The sequence below is a fragment of the Sciurus vulgaris genome (genome assembly GCF_902686455.1).
Source record: "Sciurus vulgaris genome assembly, chromosome: 3".
In the NCBI taxonomy this organism is placed as follows: domain Eukaryota; kingdom Metazoa; phylum Chordata; class Mammalia; order Rodentia; family Sciuridae; genus Sciurus; species Sciurus vulgaris.
This window is the reverse complement of record NC_136463.1, coordinates 47343403-47360147: the sequence shown is the minus strand read 5'-3', so window position 1 is coordinate 47360147 and position 16745 is coordinate 47343403.

Sequence of the window (16745 nt, the reverse complement as noted above, 5' to 3'; positions counted from 1 at the left end):
GAGATGTGTACAAGAATATCCAGGCAGTGTTGCTTGTTAACACAGAAAAGCAAAAAGACCGGAATATATACCAGTGGAAGACTCGATAGATTGTGTCACACGGACAGAATGCTTTAAACCTATTGAAATGAATGAACTAAACCTTCATGTAGGGACCTCATTAAATCCCATAAACATAATGTGAGATGAAGAAAGAAATTTGTGGGAAGATGGATACAAAATGACACTTTTATAGGTACCGAAAATTCACACACAAGGATAGTGTATATTGTTTACACATATTTACACAAATAGTAACAAATGAGAAGGGTTATGTCAGGTGAAGAAGGGATGGTATAGAAGAGAAGCACAATGCAGACTTCAATTGTATTCATAACATTTTATTTCTTAAAAGCAATAATAAGAAATATGGAAGGGTTTCAAGATGGCGGCCTAGAGGGTGGCTGCATTTCATGTTGCTCCAGGACTCAGGATTCAAAAGAGGAGATATTGAGACACTTGGGACCAACTCAAAGCAGCCGGGTGACTCTCACCCGTTGGGAAGGCGTCCCGGATGGGACGGTGGTCCCGGAACACAGGGAACTTTGTGAAGTAGAGCTGCCGGCGAGACACCCCTCCCCCCGCTGGAGCAGTGAACTCGGACAACTGGGAGCGCCGTAAAGGAGGCCGCTCGGCACAGCGCTGGGACTCGGAGCAACCACTGGGGCTCCGGCAGCTGCCCAGGGGAGGAGTGGCGAGGAGAGCTGTGTGGACTCAGGACACCGGGGCCTGCCCTGAGGAGGAGGAGGAGGAACGTGGCCGCTTGGATTCGGAGTGACTGCACCAGAGCTATAGGTGGTTGCCAGAGGAGAAGCTCCGCGGCGAGCTGTATGGACTCTAAGCGACCACTTCTGAACACCGGGGCCTGCCCTGAGGACGAGGAGGAGGAAGAGGAGCGCGGCCACTTGTATTCGGAGTGACTGCACCAGAGCTACAGGCGGTTGCCAGAGGAGGGGCGGCGTGGCGAGCTGTTTGGACTCAGACCACTTCTGAACACCGGGGCCTGCCCGGAGGAGTAGGAGGAGGAGGAGGAGCAGCGTGGCGGGTCGTTTGGACTCGCAGTGACTGCATTAGCGCTCCAGGCGGCTGCTCAGAGGAGAAGGCGAGTGGTGAGTTGTTTGGACTTAAAGTGACAGCTCCTGAACACAGGGGGGCTGCCTGGAGGGGAAGCGCGGTGGGTCGCTTGGTCTTGAGTGGCCGCACCAGAGCTCCGGGCGGTTGCCCAGAGGACGCGTGCAGCGGGTCACGTGGATTCAGAGCCACTCAGAGCGATCGCTCCTGAACACCCGGGGGGTTATTTGGAGAAGGAGGAGGAACGGGGAGGGTCACTTCGACTCGGAGTGATTGATTGCCCAGGGCTACGGGTGGTTGGTGGGAGGAGGAGGCACGCAGTGAGTTTCTTGGACTCCTAGTGACCCCACCGGAATACTGGGCGGCTGTCTGGAGGAAGAGGCGTGTGGCGGGTCTCTGGGTCTCAGAGCGATTGTAGGGGGCCCCAGGTGGCTGCTCAGAGGAGGGGCCGCATAGCCAGGCGATTAGAAGCAGAGCAGGGTCCCAGGATCTAGGACGCTTCTGGGTGGAAGAGCCACACAGACAGGCTTAGGGACGGAGCGAAGGTTCCAGGACTGCAGGCAGATTCTCTGAGGAGGGGCAGCCTAAGGAGATTCACCTGCGAAGGGTGAGGCTCCCAGGCCCAGGAGGTAGGGCTGGGCCCCTGGGAACTTTGCAGAGGAAGGCAGCCCAGCCCAGGCGGTAGCTGTAAATTGAGGGGAACCTCTAGGAGGGAATTGACCAGCAACACCTCCCCACCGGGTGAGTCTTCCCTGCCGGGTAAGGTTTCCCCACAAGGACAGTAAAACCAGAGACTCAGGCCCAAACAGGCCTTGCCTCAGCCCGCAGCCTAGGTCCCGTTTGGATGACCACTGGTAAACAAGTGGAGGCACCTCTGCCCACTAGCAGGGATTATACCCCACCTGAAGCCACCACTCCTAGAGAGGCAGCATCCTTGTGGAGCACCACATTATCAACTTCCTCCAAGACTTCAGCCTACTGAAGGCTAAGGGAGGATATATATAGAAATCTTCAGGGACATTGTAAGTCAATAGAGGAAATCTGCAATATCTCAGCGGTCCACTGATACCTGAACAATATGAGAAAACAAGGAAAGAAAATGCTGCAAACAAATCTAGATGTTACATCAATAAAACCCAATGACAGCATGGCAGAAGAAATGACAGAAAAGGAGTTCAGAATGTTCATAATGAAAATGATCAGAGAAGCAAACAATGAGATGAAAGAGCAAATGCACGCACTGAATGATGAGATGAAAGAGCAAATGCAGGCATTGAATGATCGCACCAATCGACAATTAAAAGAGCAAATACAGGAAGCAAAAGATCATTTCAATAAAGAGTTAGAGATATTGAAAAAAAATCAAACAGAAATCCTTGAAATGAAGGAAACAATAAACCAAATTAAGAACTCCATAGAAAGCATATCCAATAGGATAGAACACCTGGAAGACAGAACCTCAGACATTGAAGACAAAATATTTAACCTTGAAAACAAAGTTGAACAAATAGAGAAGATGGTAAGAAATCATGAACAGAATCTCCAAGAACTATGGGATATCATGAAAAGGCCAAATTTAAGAATTATTGGGATTGAGGAAGGCTTAGAGAAACAAGCCAAAGGAATGAACAATTTATTCAATGAAATAATATCAGAAAATTTCCCAAATCTGAAGAATGAAATGAAAATCAAGTTCAAGAGGCTTATAGGACTCCAAATACACAAAATTACAACAGACCCACACCAAGGCACATTATAATGAAAATACCTAACATACAAAATAAGGACAGAATTTTAAAGGCCGTGAGGGAAAAGAACCAAATTACATTCACGGGGAAACCAATACGGATTTCAGCAGATTTTTCAATCCAGACCCTAAAACCTAGAAGGGCCTGGAACAACATTTTTCAAGCCCTGAAAGAAAATGGATGCCAACCAAGAATCTTATACCCAGCAAAACTTACCTTCAAATTTGACGATGAAATAAAATCCTTCCATGATAAACAAAAGCTAAAAGAATTTACAAAAAGAAAGCCAGCATTACAGAACATTCTCAGCAAAATATTCCATGAGGAAGAGATGAAAAACAAAGAAGCAAATCAGCAAAGGGAGGAATTATCCTAAAGGAATTGTCAAATAAAGGAGGAAACAAGTTGTGTCAAACAAATAAATAAATAAAATTTAAAAAATGAACCAAATGACCGGGAAACCAAATCATATCTCTATAATAACCCTGAATGTTAATGGCCTGAATTCATCAATCAAAAGACACAGACTGGCAGATTGGATTAAAAAGAAAGATCCAACAATATGTTGCCTACAAGAGACTCACCTCATAGAAAAAGATACCCATAGACTAAAGGTGAAAGGATGGGGAAAAACATACCATGCACATGGACTCAGCAAAAAAGCTGGAGTATCCATCCTCATTTCAGATAATGTGGACTTCAAGCCAAAGTTAGTCAGAAGGGATAAAGAAGGTCATTTCATACTGCTTAAGGGAAGCATAAATCAGCAAGATATAGCAATCATAAACATCTATGCCCCAAACAGTGGCTCATCCATGTATGTCAAACAAATCCTTCTCAATTTCAGAAACCAAATAGACCATAACACAATAATACTAGGTGATTTTAACACGCCTCTCTCACCACTGGATAGATCTTCCAAACACAAATTGAATAAAGAAACCATAGATCTCAATAACACAATCAACAATTTACACTTAATGGACATATATAGAATATACCATCCAACAAAGAACAAATACACTTTCTTCTCAGCAGCACATGGATCCTTCTCTAAAATAGACCATATATTATGCCACAAAGCTAATGTTAGCAAACACAAGAAGATAGAGACACTACCATGTATTCTATCAGATCATAATGGATTGAAGTTAGAAATAAATGAAAGAGTAAAACACAGAAACTATTCCAACATCTGGAGATTAAACAATATGCTATTATATGATGAATGGATAACAGAAGATATTAGGAAGGAAATTAAAAAATTCTTAGAGGTAAATGAGAACAAAGAAACACCAATCAAAATCTCTGGGACACTATGAAAGCAGTACTTAGAGGGAAATTTATTTCATGGAGCGCATTTAATAAAAGAAGTAAAACTCAACAAATAAACGACCTAACACTACAGCTCAAAGCCCTAGAAAAAGAAGAACAGAACAGCACCAAAAGTAGTAGAAGACAGGAAATAGTTAAACTCAGAGCTGAAATCAATGAAATTGAAACAAAAGAAACAATACAAAAAATTGACAAAATAAATAGTTGGTTCTTCGAAAAAATAAACAAAATTGATAAACCTTTAGCCACACTAACAAAGAGAAGACGAGAGAAAACCCAAATCACTAAAATTGGAAATGAACAAGGAAATATCACAATAGACAGGATTGAAATACAAAACATAATTAGAAGCTCTTTTGAAAATCTATACTCCAACAAAATAGAAAATTTCGAAGACATCAACAGGTTTCTAGAGACATATGAATTGCCTAAACTGAACGAGGAGGACATACACAATTTAAATAGACCAATTTCAAGTACTGAAATAGAAGAAGTCATCAAAAGCCTACCAACAAAGAAAAGTCCGGGACCAGAAGGGTTCTCAGCTGAGTTCTACAAAACCTTTAAAGAAGGGCTCATTCCAATACTTCTCAAAGTATTCCATAAAATAGAAGTGGAGGGAACCCTCCCAAACTCATTCTATGAAGCCAATATCACACTGATACCTAAACCAGACAGAGACTCATCAAGGAAAGAAAATTTCAGACCAATATCCTTAATGAACATTGACGCAAAAATTCTCAACAAAATTTTAGCAAATCGCATACAAAAACATATTAAAAAGATAGTGCACCATGATCAAGTGGGTTTCATCCCAGGGATGCAAGCTTGGTTCAACATCAGGAAATCAATAAACGTAATTCACCATATTAATAGACTTAAAGTCAAGAATCACATGATTATTTCAATAGATGCAGAAAAAGCATTTGATAAAATACAGCACCCCTTCATGCTCAAAACACTAGAAAAAATAGGGATAATGGGAACATTCCTTAACATTGTAAAGGCCATTTATGCTAAGCCCATGGCTAATATCATTCTAAATGGTGAAAAACTGAAAGCATTCTCCCTAAAAACTGGAACAAGGCAGGGATGCCCTCTTTCACCACTTCTATTCAACATCGTTCTTGAGACTCTGGCCAGAGAAATTAGACAATCCAAAGAAATTAAAGGGATACGAATTGGAAAAGAAGAACTCAAACTATCCCTGTTTGCTGATGACATGATTATATATTTAGAGGAACCTGGAAATTCCACCAGAAAACTCTTAGAAGTCATAAGTGAATTCAGTAAAGTAGCAGGTTACAAGATCAATGCCCATAAATCCAACGCATTTTTATACATAAGTGATGAACCTTCAGAAGGAGAAATTAGGAAAACTACCCCATTCACAATAGCATCAAAAAAAATAAAATACTTGGGAATCAATCTCACAAAAGAGGTGAAAGACCTCTACAATGATAACTATACAACACTAAAGAAAGAAATTAAAGAACACCTTAGAAGATGGAAAGATCTTCCATGTTCTTGGATAGGAAGAATTAATATTGTCAAAATGGCCATACTACCTAAAGTGCTATACAAATTCAATGCAATTCCAATTAAAATCCCAATGACGTACCTTACAGAAATAGAGCAAGCAATTATGAAATTCATCTGGAAGAACAAGAAACCCGGAATAGCTAAAGCAATCCTTAGCAGTAAGAGTGAAACAGGGGGTATTGCAATACCAGATCTTCAACTCTACTACAAAGCAATAGTAACAAAAAAACGGCATGGTATTGGTACCAATATAGAAAGGTAGATCAATGGTACAGAATAGAGGACACGGACACAAACCCAAATAAATACAATTTTCTCATACTAGACAAAGGGGCCAAAAATATGCAATGGAGAAAAGATAGCCTCTTCAACAAATGGTGCTGGGAGAATTGGAAATCCATATGCAACAGAATGAAACTAAACCCATATCTCTCACCATGCACGAAACTAAACTCAAAATGGATTAAGGACCTCGGAATCAGACCAGAGACCCTGCAGATTATAGAAGAAAAAGTAGGTCCAGATCTTCAACATGTCGGCCTAGGACCAGACTTCCTTAACAGGACTCCCATAGCACAAGAAATAAAAGCAAGAATCAATAACTGTGATAGATTCAAACTAAAAAGCTTTCTCTCAGCAAAGGAAACTATCAGCAATGTGAAGAAAGAGCCTACAGAGTGGGAGAATATCTTTGCCAATCATACTTCAGATAGAGCACTAATCTCCAGAATCTATAAAGAACTCAAAAAACTCTACACCAAGAATTCAAATAATCCAGTCGACAAATGGGCTAAGGAAATGAATAGACACTTCACAGAAGAAGATCTACAAGCAATCAACAAACATATGGAAAAATGTTCAACATCTCTAGTAATAAGAGAAATGCAAATCAAAACCACCCTAAGATTCCATCTCACCCCAATTAGAATGGCAATTATCAAGAATACGAGCAACAACAGGTGTTGGCGAGGATGTGGGGAGAAAGGTACACTCATACATTGCTGGTGGGGCTGCAAATTAGTGCAGCCACTCTGGAAAGCAGTGTGGAGATTCCTTAGAAAACTTGGAATGGACCCTCCATTTGACCCAGCTATCCCACTCCTTGGCCTATACCCAAAGGACTTAAAATCAGCATACTACAGGGATACAGCCACATCAATGTTCATAGCTGCTCAATTCACAATAGCCAGACTGTGGAACCAACCTAGATGCCCTTCAATTGATGAGTGGATAAAGAAACTGTGGTATATATATACAATGGAATATTACTCAGCCATAAAGAATGATAAAATTATGGCATTTGCAGGCAAATGGATGAAATTGGAGAATATCATGCTAAGTGAGATAAGCCAATCTCAAAAAGCCAAAGGACAAATGATACCACTAATAAGTGGAGGATGACACAATGGGGGGGAGGGAAGGGTTAGTATTAGGGTTAGAGTTAGAGTTAGGGAGGGGGGCAAGTATGGAGGAAGGAAGTACTGTATAGAGGGAAAAGAGGGGTGGGAGGGGTGGGGGGATGGGAAAAAATAACAGAATGAATCAAACAACATTGTTCTATGTAAATTTATGATTACACAAATGGATTGCCTTTACGCCATGTACAAACAGAGAAACAACATGTATCCCATTTGTTTACAATAAAAAAAAAATAGAAATTTATCGCGAAACATGAACATTCAAAGACATATTTCCTTCCTGCAGGAGACACCCTGAACAAAGCCCCAGAACCCATGAGCTATCTGTTATGCTCCTCTGATAGGAGGGGACCTTTGATAGCTCTGAGAGGCACGGCCCAGAATTAAGCTCAATGTGTAAATGAAGCATGGAAAAAAGAATATGTGCTATCAAATATGATTCACGATTCAAATATGTTTTAATATCTTTTTCTTTTTACACTCTGAGAAACCATTCTGATAATGTGATTGTTTTGTAAAAGAGTAAAACTCTTTAGATAATATAAAGATTTTATAGCTATTGCAGTTTTAATAAGCAAAAGACTTGCTAGCATGAACTAGGTTCAACCCAAGCCACTGTTCAATTTAATTCAATACTATATTTCTCTGTTTAAAGTGCATGTAATTGCCAATTTAAATAGTCACCAAGACCACAGGTTAGCCAAATAGAGTTCTGCAAACAAACATTACAGATAACTTTATTCCCAAGTACCATAAACCAAGAATGAATGAAAGTAATCATTAATCAATCATGAATCTCATTCATTCCAAGGGCTTCTTTCAACTGTACAATTACTCAATGAATAACACTGAATCAATCTGTGTGTGTTTCTCTAGATCGTATCACCATAAAGTTTTAAAAATCCTTAGATTCTTAAGAGAATGTGTAAAATGAAATTGACATTATCTTACACAGTGTTAAATTGTCATTCCTTCCTCTTTGAGAAAGATTTTCTTCATGGAGAGTAATTCTTAAATAGCACTGATCTTTCTGAAACTTTCCCCAAGTTCTCCTTTCTACTTAAAGACATTTTTACTCAAAAGATGACAATATAAAACACTGACTTGTGCGTGTGTGTTTCAGTTACAGGCATTATACATAAAAACTCATTCTATTAACTTTCTTTTTCCCCACTTACCTGTAATTCTTGAGATGGATAATGCTACATAGATAGAGTTATTTCCACTAACTGGAAGAAAATACACAGCACTCATGATAGAGGTTATCTCTGGGGACGTTGGGAAGGGAATGAGACCAGGAAAGACAGAAAAAAGGCAGGTGAATTTTATCTCTATTGTGTTATTTATTTTATTAACTGTTAAATTAAATCTTGTAAAATGGCAAAAAAAAAAAAAAAGAAATATGTACAAAATGTTGACACTTGTTAATTTTGAGAATTGGATCTGTATGTGTTGGTTAAACCCACTCTTTGTTCTTTCTCATATTGTGTAATAAAAAATGTACTTACCACAAAATGGTGTCATAATTTTCCATTTCCCCCTGAAGGGTTTCAATTTAATTCTTATCTCTTTGTAACATTTAGAATACTTCTAGAACCTCCTCTTTGTCTATGCTTCATCCCTTCTTGTCTGTTCCCATTAGGATGCAGTACTCCATGGTTGCCAAGTGAGTCCACTGGGGAAATCAACAACAGTTAATGTGGTTCTGAAAAAACCTGCATCAGAGCTGGGCTTACAGGCACCTTTCAGAAAAAGTCTCATCTGAAGTGCTTTAATTATTAGGTCCATTTGTAGATCTGCAAAACAAAGGTTAAGGAATAAAAGCATGTAAGTATAAACCAACATCTTCTTTTAACAATAGTTTAACTTTCATTGACTGTGCTTTGTCCAACTGTGGTGTTTTCTCACTCTCTCTCTCTCCCTCTCTCTCTCTGTCTCAAATAGAAAAACAGGATTGTTTTCTCAAAAACCTGACTTTGGAAGAGTTAAATTGTCTTGCTCTTTTTCTCATCCATTCCTTACCTCTGCTGATGAGGGAGACCCTTGCAAAGTTTTCCTTGAGATATTTTCTGTGAGAATCAAGAGGCTTGATCTTTTCTTAGGAATAACTGGGAATTTTCTCTCTCTCCTTTAAATGTATATCAAATCATATATTTAATTGCAACCAGTATGAAGGCAAGGTATAGAAAACTCTAGTTTTTGCCTACCTCCCCCTAGCCCCTTCGTGGGGTTCAAAATAGAAAGGTGCCCCTCAAAGTAGATTTACCCTCCAGATTTTATTTCTAATGGCTTCTTTCCAATTAGGGATTTTTAAAAAGCTATTTAATCACATGATATATTTTCCTTGTCCTTTCTGGAAAAAAAAATATATATTCTCCCCAAAAGGAAAGTTTTCATTTGCTTTAATCATAGGAAGCCTACAACAATGCAAGGGTTCTTAAAACATTGACTCTGAGATATTTTCCTGTATTTTATGTCTAGCATTTATAATATTTTTGCTTTTTAAACTACAATAATTCTCACAGAAAACATTAAAAATAGCAAAACGAAGGCAAAAATCTTCAATAGAAAGAGTTTTGCAGTGTTAATATTTTGGTGTACTTTCCTTCATATGAACATGTTTTTCTAATATAACATTGTCCATCATACATGTGTACTTATGCATATGCACCTATAGGCATTCATAAATCTGGTCATTTAAAATCTACATTTCTTTCTTTATGAAGGTAATACAAGTTAATTGTTAAAACATAAAAAATAAAAATACCGAGAAAAATGATATTCATTCATACATCTGCCCCAAAAGATAATCATCTAAGTGATATTTTTAATATATTTATGTGCAGTCTTTTTTTGTCAAGAGTATGTGTATGTGTACATCGTTTGTTAGAAATACAGTTGCATATACTAATTTCTATGCATAAATAACAGGAGCAGATATAGTTCCTAGACAGAAGACATATAAAGAATGCTTTAATAACAGATAATATCTGCCTTTGGGAGGTTTCAGACTCATTTCCAATTTAAAAAAATTCTCAGTGACTCATTATTCCAAATGGGTTTCTTTGATTAACTGCTTTTAATTAAAGATCAATATTGCATTTAGAAAAAAAATCAGAGCACAAAGTGTAACACAGTGTATACAAAAGGAAGCAAATCTCTCTTGCCCATAGAATTTCTTAGTCCCTTTCCTCACAAGTGACCACTGCGGCCAACTCTCCAAAATGTTTTCACCACACAGTAGAACAAATATGAATAATTATCCACCGACAAATCCCACATATATTATTATCCATTTACTATGTGAATATATGCTGGTAATTTTGATAATATTTTCCATATTACTTTCCATTTTATACAAATGGTAGAATGTTGTGTATGTTGTACACTACCTTGATTACTACCTTTGGAGATTTTTAAACATATCACTTCATAAATATCAATCTCCTTTTCTTGCATGGTCAGATACAAGTATAATAACTCATTTGCCTTCTCCCCTAATAATCAACTCATCTGAGACTCATATCTGGATTCATGTTTTACTGTGATGAACCACATGACAATGAACATCCTAACAGGCTAAATTGTGAGATGCAGAATTACTGTGTCAACAAGTGTGCCCATTTTCCATTTGTGTATACTGACAAATTGGTCTCCAAACCAGTTACAATTTACTATCCCTGTGAGAGTATGGTCACTCCATTATACCAGCTCATATAGCCATATATCTAGAAGCATTCTAAATATTTGCCAGTATCTTAGGTGCAACATAGTTTCTTATGTTTAAAATTGAATTTTAAAATTATATCGAATTGAGACTGATGTTCATTATCTTTCATCTGTTTATCAGCCTTTATATTTTTGTGAATGTTTATTCACACATTCTGTTTTTGAATGTCTGACAATTTTTCATTGTTTCTTAAAAATTATTTGAAATTTAGGATAATTTGCTGCAAAAAAAATTTTTTAGGAGTTGATGACCTTATTAGTTTGCCTGTGGAAACTTTTCATTTGTAAACATGGTTCACTATATATTCAACTTCACAAATCTTTTTTCATTTATGTTTTGAGTTAATGGCCTCTCTTTGGTTTTAAAATGTCTTTATTGCATCAGGATTATTTTTAAATACCCTGTTTTATCCTTCTGTGACTTTAGTATTTTTTTAATCACCTTAATTTTTAATACATCTGAATTTGATTTAAGATGATGAGGTAATGATTTAGATTTATTTTTTCTATATGGCTAGCATATCTTTCAACATTATTAGAAACTATTCATCTTTTAACCACTGATATAAAGCCATTTTAATGACTATATTAGTTTCCTGCTGCTGCTGTAACAAATTATCAAGAATTTGGTGGCTTAAAGCAATGTGAATTTGTTCTCTTACAGTTCTGGAGGTAAGAAGTCTAGAATGGTTATTAGGCCTGCATTCCTTCTAGAGGTTCTTTTTTTTTTTTTATTGTAAACAAATGGGATACATGTTGTTTCTCTGTTTGTACATGGAGTAAAGGCATACCATTTGTGTAATCATAAATTTACATAGGGTAATGTTGTTTGATTCATTCTGTTATTTTTTTCCCTTCCCCCACCCCTCCCACCCCTCTTTTCCCTTCCCTTGCATTTTCTAGCTTCTAGAGGCTATCCACATACCTCGACTGCAGCTGCCTTGTTCCTACCTCTGTTTCCATTTCCACATCTCCTCTTCTCATTCGAATTCTCTTACCACTTCTTTCCTTTAAAAGGACCCTTGTAATTACATTGGGCCCATCTGAATAATCAAAAAATTATTTCCTTAATTCAAGATTCTTAATTCAACCACATCTGTTTACTAAGGATCCAGTCTCTTTTATATGTATGCATGTTAACATGTACAAGGGAATTATACATCTATGATATGTTATAGATACATATAGGAACATGAGCAGGAATCGGGAAGGATATGAACCTCTGAAAAGGCATTGATTATGAGAGATACAAAGTACATTGACTGGAATAGTGACAATCCCTATGTGTGAAGTGGGGTAGGGATGGAGGGAGCTCATTAGGGATTTTATGTGTACCTTTATTCTATTTATATTAAAAGAAGCAAAATGGCAAAATTCACATATTTTCTAATTCTATATGAGACTCTCTAGGTATTATATTCTTTTCAAAACTTCTGTTTTAGTCAGCTTTTTCGCTTCTGTGGCTAAAGGACCTGACCAGCACAACTGTAGAGGAGGAAAAGTTTATTTGAGGGCTCACGGTTTCGGAGGTTTTAGCTCATAGAAGGTCATCTCCATTCCTCAGGGCTCGAGGTGAGGCCGAACATCATGGCGGAAGAGCGTGGCAGAGGGAAGCAGCTCACATAATGATCAGAAAGCAGAGAGAGAGGTTACCACTTGATAGATACAAATATACACCCCAAAGTCATGCCCCAATTCAAAAGTTCAGACAGTGTTTGAAATTGTTCATTATTGTGGTAGGCAGAATGATTCCCCCTAAAGAATGGGAGTACAGATATCTCAAGATCCTAATTTCAATTCCTATAAAATATACATATCTCCACACACACATACAGGCATGTATATATACACATATATATGTATAGATATGCATACATGTGTACCCACACCTACATATACCAATAATATCTCTATATATACATATATGTGTGTGTGTATATACATATAATATACAGAAGTTCTTCTGCTGAATTATATGGTGGTTCTATTTTTCATTTTTAAAGGAAATTTTATACTGTTGGGATGCAAGGACATTTCAGTATGTACAAATTAATCCATATTACATTAAATGAATCAGGATAAAACTCACATAATTGTCTCCGTAGAGGAAAAATAAAAGGAAATTAACACAGTATAGGCCATATAGGAAAACACCACAGCCATCATACTCAACAGTGAAAAACTGGATGCTTTCTCTAAGATCTACAACAAAGTCATGATGCCACTTCCATTCCACAGTACTGTAATTTCTGGCCAGAGCAATTAGGCAAGAAAAAGAAATAAAAAATACAAGTTGAAAGGTAGAAATAAAAATACTCCTTTGTAGACAACATGATCTTACATGAGAAAACCCTAAGGACTCCATTTAAAAAATTGAAAGAAATAATGAATGAATTCAGTAAAGTTGAAGGATATAAAAGAAACATACCAAAATTAATGGCATTTCTAACAGCAAACTGGCTGAAAAAGAAGTTAAAAAAACAATTCTACTTATAAATAACACCAAAATATTTACGAACTTACCCAAGGAGGTAAAAAACTTGTTCATTGAACAGCAATAAACACTAAATGAGTTAAATGAGACACAATAAATGAAACACATCTTTTGTTCATATACTAAAAAAAATACTACTGTTAAAATGACCATACTACCAGAAGACATGCACAGATTCAGTGTAATTCCTTTCAAAATACCAAAGACATCTTTTATATAAATGGAAACAATTCTAAAATTCACATGGAACTACAAAAGTTCCCTAAAACCAATCAATGTTGAGAAGAACAAAGTTGGAAGCATCACATTTCCTGACTTCAGTATATATGATACAGTACACATTCACTCTTCCAAAATAATTTTTTGTAGAAATGAGTTTATTTTTGGTTTGTTTTCATTTTTTGTTATTTTATATTTTCATAATTTATACTGTGTTTATCATTGTACTTCTATTCTCTAAGTTTAGTCTCTCTTTTTGTGTTTTTATTTTACTTGGGGACTTGAGTTATATTCTCTGCTCATAAACTTTCAGTAAAATTTTCTATAAACTTGAAGCTGTTAACTTCCCTATAAAGTAACATTTTAGCTGTATTCCTCAAGCTGAAGTATATTCTGATCTAAATATATTCTCTACTTTTAATTTTCTTAAGACTTCTTGATTACTGAATTATTTATAAGTGCATTTTTAAGGTTCTGAATACATTGAAGACTGCTTATCTTTTGACTCTGTTCAATTTTTGCTGATTTGCAGTTTATAAACTACATTTTGTTATTATTTCACAGTTTATTGTCTTTAAAAGTAATTAAATTTAGGAATAAATGACTCGTAATTACCTGCTTTAACAGAATGTCACAGAGTGGGTAAGTCATAAACACTAGAAGTTTATTTGGCTCACCATTCTGGAGGTTGGGAAGCCAAAACTCTATAGACCTGGTCTCTGAGGGGGTCTTTGTAATGCATCCATCCTATCATCAAGTGCGTTAAGTAAGCACTCATGTGGTAGAAAGAAGAAATCAGGTCGAATTCAGCCTTTCTTCAGAAATCCACTTCAGAGATAATGGTATCAGTCCATTCTTGGGGACAGAGCCCTCATGACCTAACTACTTCCTAAAGGTCCCACTTCTTCATATTGTTAAAATGGCAATGAAATTTCAACATGATTTTCAGAGGGGACATTCAAACCATAGGGGTAGGTAGTAGTTAGCAACGAGCAGTGAGATGTGAATCAATAACATAACAGGGTCACAGGGTTTCTTTGAATTGCCTTTAATAAACAATCAAATAACTTGTAGAACAACAGGTATACTAACCCTGAGAATAACAAAGGGGACCAATTAAGAAATATGCCAAGAAAGAAAGACAAATGGAACTAACTCCTGACAGGGTCTTCTGAGGTCATTGTAAAGTCCACATTAATGGTCCTAGGATTTCTAAATATATTTTGAAAGGGATATTTCACTAATAGCCCAGGGACACCCTAAGATGGAGTCTGCCAGGTCACTGGACCTAACACTTGCATTAACATAGGATTGACTTTAATGAAGTCCCTCTGGAATAGGATGGTCACCCTTGCGGTTCTGGAGAGGACCAACTAGGTTAAAAACTCCCCCGATAAACATGAAGGAGGAGTTAAATATCTGATTGGTAAAGACAAGAGATGGTGGAACCCAGTCCTCCTGCTAAACAAAAAGCATTAATAAGTCTGGAAGCAGCATCATTTTCTTTGTCATTCTTTGCTCAGAGATGAAATAATGAAATTCTCTTGCTACACATTTTGTGCCTGACCTTAAACTTTTTTTCATCAGGACACAAAAACTGAGGTTTGAAGCTTCAACTCCCCACAGTCCTGTGACCACAGTACCTTTAATTTTATACTCCAACCCTTGGTTTATTTAAATAGATCCCAATTTCCATCTATCACACTCTTTTTTGCCTAAAGTACTTTCTTTAATATTTTTTGTAGTATAATATATATTGTTAGCTTTTAAGTGTCAAAAAGAAAAAAGATCCCTATTTCATCTTCCTCTTTAAATGTTATTTTGGCAGAGTATAAAATTCTAGTTGGGCTGGGGATATAGCTCAGTTGGTAGAGTGTTTGCCTCACAAGCCCAAGGCCCTGAGTTCAAATCCCCAGCACTGCAAAAAAAAAAAAAAAAAAAAAAAAATCTAGTTGATTTTATTATTGTTTTTCAGTACACATGGTGCTCCATTGTCCTCTTGCTGTCATACTTTCTGATGAGATGTCTCTGTTAAGTTTATCTTTATTCCTCTGTGTATAATTCTACACACATTATAATTCTATAATTCCCACTCCAGCTGTCTGTAAGATTTTTTTTTTTTCCTTTCCATTTTCAACAGTTTCAGCAATGGATCATTTTCTGGTATTTCTTATAGTCCTGGGGCTTCTGACATTTATTCTCTTGATGTGTTCAATATCACAACATTTTCAGATAGAAAAGAACTATTTGCATCAATTTGAGAAGGCCAAGTCCGTATATTGTGTATGAACTGCTTTAGAGAGCCCCCTAGAGAAGAGGGAAGAGTGATTTTTACCATCTGTTTTTTATAATCTCAAAATAAAATTTAGAAAATACAATTTATTGAATAGTAATTTACAATTCTCCAGTGTGAGAAAGAAATTTACAAAGACTGAGTTGACCAAGAGATGATAAAAATTATGTTGACAAAGTTGTGGATCCAGCCCATTAGTCAATAAAAAGATAACAGACGATCATTAGTAATTATTAACTTATTGAAGAAGGAATGATGGGGTAATTTGTAGAAATGAACAGCAGTAGGTTTAGAGATTTTTGTTTTGTTTTGAGGGTGTGTGTGTGTGTTGTTGATTTTTTTTTTCCTCAAGAGTACATACTTGTAGTTTGAATTGTAAGGATGTTTCAAGGTGTATGATGTATGATCTTTCTCATAATCCACTTGGCAATCCACATATTGTGTAAGTCCCTATGGGGATTAACTTTGACTGGATTGGGTTATGTTATGTGAAATCATTTGTTATGAGTGTGTCTGTGAGGATATTCCCAGGAAAAACAAAAATGGCATGGAGAAGACCTGCTTGGTTGATCAGGCACTCTGTCACGTGCACCAGTGATCCTCCCAAGGTTCCCAGGCCTTCGGGACTAAGGGTTGCAGCCTCAGCCTACCAACTTCCGAGGCTCCCAACTTCTTGGACTGAGTCATTCTATCAGATTACAGCTGGCCATTGTAGAACCTTTCAGCCTCTGTGATTGTGTGAGCTAATCTAGTAAACCCCCTCATATATAGTCTATCATCCCTGTTTTACTGTAGAACACTAATATAGCCCCCTGGCTTCGCGGTGTCAAAAAGGCCCAAAACAGCAGAAATGCTGA